Below are 8318 nucleotides of genomic sequence, written 5' to 3'. Positions count from 1 at the left end.
GCATCATCTTCCGAGCGTCATGGCAAATTAACACCATTGACATAGATCCAGTACCTGGAATCGAGCTCTTTGGTTTGGCCATAAACTGCCACCCAGGAGTCACCTTTACGGTGATCATCTGTTACCGTCCGCCAGGGGCATTTTCCATCCCGCAACAGCAAGCTCTTCTCACGATCATCACAAACATGGCAACCTCCCATGACAAACTTATTATTCTAGGAGACTTCAATCTCTGGCCAAACGGCAGCCTAGATACAGGTTTAGACAACCTCTTGCTGTCTTGTGACAGCGTGGGGCTTCACCAACTGATAAAGGACCCCACCCACTCCGCAGGCAATCGTCTTGACCTTATTTTCTCGAGTCCTGATCTAACTCAAGTAGGCGACATTCTGCCTATGAGCTGGACGGACCACTCGCTCATTAAACTCTACATCACCAACGCCACAATTAGAAGACCCAATAATAGCTCTCTACCACAATTTTCTTATAGAAATTGGAAAGCCCTAGAAAAACTCAGCACCACTACCAAAGTCTTTGAGGTGCAGGATAGTTTCTCTCCTACCAGCCCGGTGGAAAACAACTACAGATCCCTCAGTTCGAGAATTACTTCCATCACGGACTCGGTTGCCCCATTAAAACACTGCAAACCCAAAGGTAGAGCACCTGCTCCCTGGTACAATGACTCCCTGAAAACCCTCAAATCAGCCTGTAAACAGGCCGAGAGAAAGTGGAGACACGGATACTGTGATAATAATAAAACCCTCTGGAAAAACTCACTCCGTGATTACAAATCTGCCATTGCAGAGTAAATCGAATTACTACTGCTCCACTATAGCTAACGCTGCTAACAGCCCAAAAAGTATATTTCAAATCCTGGATAATATTATACATCCCGACTGCGTCAAGAATTTTATTCCCCCATTTCAGACCCTCTGTGACAATCTCGCTCAGTTTTTTACGGAAAAAATTGAGACCATCATCAACAACCTGGCAACGCCCCCTTCACATAACCACCCAACCCCCCCGGAGTTGGCTCCACCAACCCTGATCCTCCAAGGTCAGTGTGCCCTCCTACGAATAGTCTCCTGGCCTTCCCCCTAATCTCTCAAGCAGAATTTGAGAAATTGGCACTGGGCATTACCTCGGGATCTCCCCTTGACCCTCTGCCCCCGAAAATCTGGAAAGCATTCGGGCACGAGTTATTCCACACCCTCCAGATGATCTGCAATCAATCTCTCGGGTGTGGTCTCGTCCCCATCCCCTGGAAGCAAGCGCTCATTACCCCGCTTCTGAAGAAACCTACGCTGAATCCAGAATGCCTTTCCAACTTCCGCCCCATATCACTTCTGCCATTTCCGGCGAAGGTGCTTCAACGTTGGGTCAGCAATTGCCTCTCAACCCACCTCGAGCAGCATCACGTTCTGGACGACTTCCAATCTGGCTTTCGCCCAGCCCATGGCACAGAAACTGCAGTGCTTACTGCCATGGAAGAGCTTCGAATGCGTGCAGACAGGGGCCAAGCCGTGGCCTTGATCTTATTAGACCTGTCTGCCGCATTCGATACTGTCAACCACGTGACCCTGCTTGAGAGGCTGAGAGAGGCAGGGGTCGATGGTACGGCCCTGCTCTGGTTTCATTCCTATCTCAGTGATAGAAAACAGGCTGTATCCCTCCCTCCTTTCCAATCTGTCTTCTCCCCTGTCCCTCACGGTGTTCCCCAGGGCTCCTCTATCAGTCCGATCCTTTTCAATGTTTACTTGAAACCACTGGTCACTTTAATTAAATCCCACAATATGACTACAGTAAACTATACGGACGATACCCAGCTCCTTTTCTCTTGGGAGGGCGAAGATTCCATTTCTTTAGAAGCCTTCCATAACTGCCTAAGAGACACCGCAGACTGGTTACACCGGAACTCCCTCCAATTCAACTCCTCGAAAACCGAGGTTCTGTTCTGTCCCGCGAGCCGCATACCCCGCCCTCTGCCTGCTGAGTTCTGGCCCCCGGAAAATTCAAACAACCCGCTACCTGTTACCAGCGTTCGCAATTTGGGCGTCATGCTTAATCACCAACTGAGCATGGAAACGCAGGTTTCTAGAACAGTCGCCACCTGCTCAGCCCTTATGCGCTCACTGCGCAAAATCCTGCCACTACTACCACCTTCAGCCCGAGCATTGATAGTCAGGTGCACTATTCTTAGTCGCCTTGACTATTGTAATGCCCTCCTGCTTGAATCCCCTGCGACACTGCTGGACAGACTCCAACGAGTTCAGTCGGCAGCAGCCAAACTGGCACTTGGATGGACCAGGAGATCCTCGGCCACTGCTGCCTTGGCCGAGTTGCACTGGCTTCCTTTGAAGCAACGCACTGCCTTCAAAGCCCTTTGCTTGGTCTTCAAGGCTTTACACGGTGCAGGACCTAGACCTCTTCAACATCTGTTCTCGTGGTACACCCCCACCAGAACACTTAGGTCCGCAACCGCCTGCCTTGTGAAAGTACCCAGATTCAAGAAGGCCAGGATTGGGGGAAGATCCTTCAGAGTAGCTGCGGCCAAGCTTTGGAACAGTCTGCCTGCCGATATTCGCCAAATCCCTCACCTCCTACCCTTCAGGAAGCGAATCAAAACATGGCTCTTCCCCCAGCCCTCTAACCCCGCCCGCCCGTAGTCAACCCCCCCGCCTAAAAACTCAGGAGTAAGCTACCAGCGCCAGGATACCTGCCAGGTGACAGCCGCGCTCTATAAATGTTTTAAATAAATAAATAATAAAAGATGCGCTCTGCGCATCTTTTTCGCGCAGGCGAAAACCTATTGAGATATATACGGGAGACAGGAACGGCCTCCGTCTTTCATTGGCTAGCTCCATAAATGGAGGCTAGCCATTGGAAGACGGGCCTGTCCGTCAATGCCGGACCAGATTCGGGGGCGTTTCCGAGAATTTTTGGCTTTTGGCTACGTCACGCGACGTCAGCCAAAAGCTGGGAACGCCCCCGAATCTGTTCCGGCATTGAGCCGGCACCCGCCTTCCTGTGCCCCGTTCCCGCCCCCCTACCGCTGCCTCGGCTCCCAGTTCCCGCCCCCCTACCGCTGCCTCTGCTCCCGTTCCCGCCCCCCTACCGCTGCCTCGCTCTCCGTGTCTCCCCGGCCCCGTTCCCGCCCCCTTACCGCTGCCTCTGCTCCCGTTCCCGCCCCCCTACCGCTGACATAACCTCTTTCCAGTTCGGCATATACTTAAAGGCACAGTGAAATGCACGACGCAGCATGCAGTGAGACATAAAGAAAATACTTCGGGGAGTTCTAGTGTTGTGTTAATAGCGTAAAATGAAATGCAACATTGTTGATATCACAGATGTTTTTGAAAAAGTATATATACATATGTATAAATATAAACATGTTTACCCATTGTAGTGAATTCATTATAATTCATATAGCAGACTCATTCTGCCCTCTTTGTGTGCTGACTCTGTCACCAGAACAAGAGGGAGGGATTAATTTACTGTACTCAGGATGAAGATCGCTTCTCTCAATTTTCAGACCAGCGAATGCTTTTTCCCCCCCCACATACACAGGCAGGAACCTTGGTGAAGGAGACATTGAAACCGAACAGATAAAGTATACAATGCATTTGTGATCCCGGCGGTGGCATTGGGCGCGAGCTGATGGTAGATGGGCATGCCGGTCACGCGCCAGTGCCAAGCGCCCAGCGCAGCTCAGACACGCATCAGCTCGAGAGCGCAGACCTCAGAGGCGGCGGCGCCCTCGGCTCCGAACATGGGCCTTCTCATAGCCACCCTTCAGGGGGGCATCATGCTGCTGACCCTGCCAGTGCACCTCTTGGCTCTCTTAGGAGTATGGCAGCCACTAGCCAATATGATGTTTCCGTACGTGTTGGCCACATTTAGCCACGTCTACAACCGGAAGATGCATTCCTTCAAGAAGACTCTTTTCAGCAATATGCTAGACTTCGCCGGCCCCGGGGGGAAGCTCAACATTTTGGAGGTCGGAAGCGGAACGGGAACAAATTTCCAGTTTTTCCCGCCAGGATGCAGAGTCACGTGCACGGATCCGAACCCAGACTTCGAGCGCTTCCTGGGCAAGAGCGTTGCAGAAAATGACCACGTCCGGTTCACGCGCTTTTTCGTGGCGTCTGGGGAAGACATGTCGGCGGTGGCCAGCGGCTCAGCGGATGCTGTGGTCTGCACGCTGGTGCTGTGTTCGGTGCGGAACGTGGAGGGGGTCCTCAAGGATGTGGTGCAAGTCCTCAGACCGGTGAGTATTCTGTAGTGCTATTTTGAGATGTACAAGTTTAATATGGCAGCTGACTTTCACTTTCTCTGAGTCACTATTTCGAAGCGCAGATTACAAGGGAAAACTCGGCAAAGCAATAGCTACGACCTATATATTGGGCAAATGGCACTGGTTTCCTGACCCACACTTCACATGAATTATGTCAAAGCTGAGATTATTACTTGTTCACAAATTACATATTTTAGCCAATAGAACGTGTGCACTTTCTAAACTTGTAGGATTGCACATTCATAAAGGTTAAAATGTACAGAGACTTTATCTGCCAGCCTATGGCGTTACTTACCCAAGCGAAGGGTCGTTTATAGGAACTCCATTCCATTGTTTGACCCTCTACCCCTTTCCTAAACAATTCCATGTTCCGCATTTTATGCAGTCTATGCTTTATAGCATGTATGGAAAACTTGGAATCACTGAAAAATCATAAAAATAATGCATGTAGGAGGCGAGAAATGATCCAGGCTTTGTAGGCAACAGGCACCTCTATGTAGGATCCTGGGCAACACCCACCCTCATGCTGAGGCAGATCTTTATCTTTTTGTTAGGAATGTCGCAAAGCACACTTTTGAAAACGCTGCACTTCACGTGCACAACTCGACTTGTGTCATTTGTATCAGTGTAAACCTACGATTTTGTGTACTTGACTGTACGCTTCTCCACATTTTAGTAAGTCAATGCCAAACATACTTTTATGATGCTAGTAATACAAAATATATCTCTCTCTCTCAAAAAAAAATATATATAGATAGATACACATAGAGAGAGACAAATTGTGTTTATAACTTCTTGAACTACAGTAACTCATTATTCCTCTAATAACTAGTATATCTTTTCCGGAAAACCAACTGGCTCTGCAGATTTTCCTTTATTTATTCCAGTATTTTCTAAAGTGTTAATTTAGGGAATTGGATATCCTTAAACAAAGTAGCTTAACTTCCTAGTTGAAATATTCTCTCTATAGGTCAGAACTATGATCTTGAAACTCCAAAATTTCCCTTACATTTTCTATTGTTGTTGAAATATTATTTCTACTTTTTTTTGCCTTGGTCTTCTACAATAGAATGACATTCCTAGCATACAATTCTCCAAAAGCAACCCCACCTCAGCTTACTCAAATTATGATTCAGAATGCCTTACGCCTAAGAGCTGTTTACGTGCCTCTGTTGCCTGCAATGTGTGGGGGCTCGCAGTGTGTGTGGGGGCTCGCAGTGTGTGTGTGGGGGGGCTCGCAGTGTGTGGGGGGCTCTGTGTGGCTGTGTGTGTGGGGGGACTCTGTGTGGCTGTGTGTGTGGGGGGCTCTGTGTGGGTGTGTGTGTGGGGGGCTCTGTGTGGGTGTGTGTGTGGGGTGGGCTCTGTGTGTGTGGGGGGGGCTCTGTGTGGGTGTTTGTGTGTGGCATTTGCGAGAGATTAAGCTATTGGCATTGTAAATGACTGCCATTTATTTATGTTAAAAAAACATAAATAAAAATAATGTCAAGAGCAATGCAAATAGCTCTAACTTTAACAAAGGCAAAATTATTGCATTGTAAATGCTTGTTTCACTCTGAAGGTGGCTGGTGGTGCACGCGAGAGAGAAAGGATTCTCCCCCTTTGTTAGCACTGGGCAAAAAGCCCCTTTCCATCCCCCCAGCAATACCACCTCAAACATCAGTGGGGGCTCGCACTTCCACTCGAGTGCATCCCTGTTTTGAGGCGAAGAGAGACCCTAAGTCTTGGTCCTGCCTTCCCTGGTTTCTCACTCGGGATTCTTCGCCTAATTAGGTCCACGCCCCCACATTCCACACAGAGCGCTCCTCAACGGCACCTCGGCTCACTGAAAAATTTCCTAGCTATCGTAACGGAAAGTTTCAATTCTATTAAGGACAAGGAGGCGAGGATTATGCAGTCCTTTCTTCTATTTATTAAAATAGCTAATTTAAAGTGGACCAATAAGAAAACTTTATAGAAACTTCAACTCCCATGAGCACATGGGCCACAGTGTCCATAACAACCGCCATCCAATCACGAGGCTGTCCACTGTATAACTGGTCCTGACGTCCCTTCCTCTTCCTCTTCTTCTCTGCGAGGAAAGATCTTGCGGGTGTACATCATTCCTTCTGGTCTTGTCCTAAACCAATATAAGACAAACCGTTATCTTGATTCCTTTCCGTATATGGAAGCATAGAATGCGATACATAGAGCTGCATACCAGATAACATTTGAAACATGTCATAGACAATCTTAGAATAGTCACATATGCCAACAGGCCTGATAATGAAACCCCAAATTGCCTCACAATCATCTTGAAACAAATACAGTTGCATTAACATCGTCAAACCCATTCGAAATGTTACTTACTGAGATTACGGAGACTCCGGGTGGGGTGAGACCATCAAGTCTTGGGAGGGATAATCCTCGCCTCCTTGTCCTTAATAGAATTGAAACTTTCCGTTACGATAGCTAGGAAATTTTTCCTTCTATGTCAGGATGGAGGCGAGGATTATGCAGGTTTAAAGCCTTTCCACCACCAATTCTGCTGCACCATAGATGGGTTTGAAGTAAAATTTCTTGAATATGGACTCAGAAGACCAGTCCGCTGCAGCCATAATATCCTCTAAGCAGCCGCCAACCTGAATAGCCTTAGAAGCCATTGCTCCTCTCGTGGAGTGAGCTCCGAATCTGGTCACATCCACCCCCGCCTCGGTCATGATCCATCGGACCCACCTGGCGATGGTTGGAGAGGAAACCGCCTTAAACGGTTTTTGTAAAGCAATGAGGAGTTGACATTCTCCCGGTAGGCGGTATTCCGACGTCAAGTCCTCATAGGCCTTGAGGCACCGTACCACAGAGTTTGGGTTGATCTGGAAAAATAGGGTAAGATACCGACCTGATATTAGTCTTGGTTCTTCTAGCCACCGTAAAGGTGACTCCCTCCGGGGTGAACGCCCGTGCAGTAATGTCCAAGGCTCTGACGTCTGAGACACGCTTGCACGAGACCAAACAGAGCAAGATTGCCAACTTGGCAGATAACTCCTTTCTGGAGAGATATTGATTGTCCCTCCAAGAACAGAGGAAACGGAGAACGATATTGACGTCCCAGAGGGAGTCATATCTGGGCTCCCGCGGTTTAGACAGTCTAGCACCCTTCATCAACTTACAAACCCAAGGGTGCTCTTCTGCCGGTCTCCCATCGATATGGGCATGCCCAGCCGAAATGGCTGATCTGAAAGAATTGATAGACCGATAGGCCACTCCTGAGTGGGCTAATTCAGCTAGAAAATTCAAGATGTGGCAAACATCCGCCCCCACGGGATCGGTGTGTCTTCCCAAACACCAACGACGCCACCGTTGCCAAGCCGAGCGGTACCTCTTGACCGTTCCTGGAGCCCAGGCTCTACGGATGAGGTCCTCAGCGTCTGCCGAAAGGCGTCCGTCCTGCCAGCGTCCCCTGAAATCCTCCATGCCATGAGTCGCAAGGTCTCCTGGGTCACCAGAGGATGAGGTTCCCCCTGAGGGCCCGAGAGCAATGAAGGGAACAAGGGCAGTAGAATGGGACAGTCCCATGACAGTTCCAACAGAGAGGGAAACCATGCCTGAGCCCTCCAGAAGGGCGTCACCAGGATCATGGAAGCTTGTTGACGGCGAACCTGAGCCGCCACTCGTGGAATCATGAGAAAGGGGGGAAACGCATACGTTTGTTCCTGAGCCCAATCCTGCAAGAACGCGTCGACTGCCGACACTTCCGGATCCGGTCTCCAACTCACGAATCTCAGGAGTTGTCGATTGAGCCGGGATGCAAACAGTTCCATCGAACATGGACCCCACCTGACCATCAAAGCCAGGAAGACCGATCTCTCCAGTCGCCAGTTGCTGAAATCCTGGAAGTACCTGGAGTGCCAGTCCGCAATGGAGTTCTGCCTGCCCGGCAGATACTCTGCCGTCACCAAGATCTGTTTCTCCAGACAATAATGCCAAAAATCCTTCGCCAGGTTCGCCAAGGCCCGAGATCGTGGGCCGCCCAGGCGATTGATATACT

The 8318-nt window shown here is 49.4% G+C and overlaps 1 pseudogene; it reads left to right on the top strand.

Moving 5' to 3' along the window:
* The first annotated feature begins 3694 nt into the window (after positions 1-3694).
* On the top strand, positions 3695-4282 carry LOC147724888 (thiol S-methyltransferase TMT1B pseudogene; annotated as a pseudogene).
* The last annotated feature ends 4036 nt before the right edge of the window (positions 4283-8318 follow it).

Source organism: Lissotriton vulgaris, chromosome 4_1 (genome assembly GCF_964263255.1).
Source record: "Lissotriton vulgaris chromosome 4_1, aLisVul1.2, whole genome shotgun sequence".
Classification (NCBI taxonomy): Eukaryota; Metazoa; Chordata; class Amphibia; order Caudata; family Salamandridae; genus Lissotriton; species Lissotriton vulgaris.
This window is presented reverse-complemented; position numbering and strand designations above follow the sequence as displayed.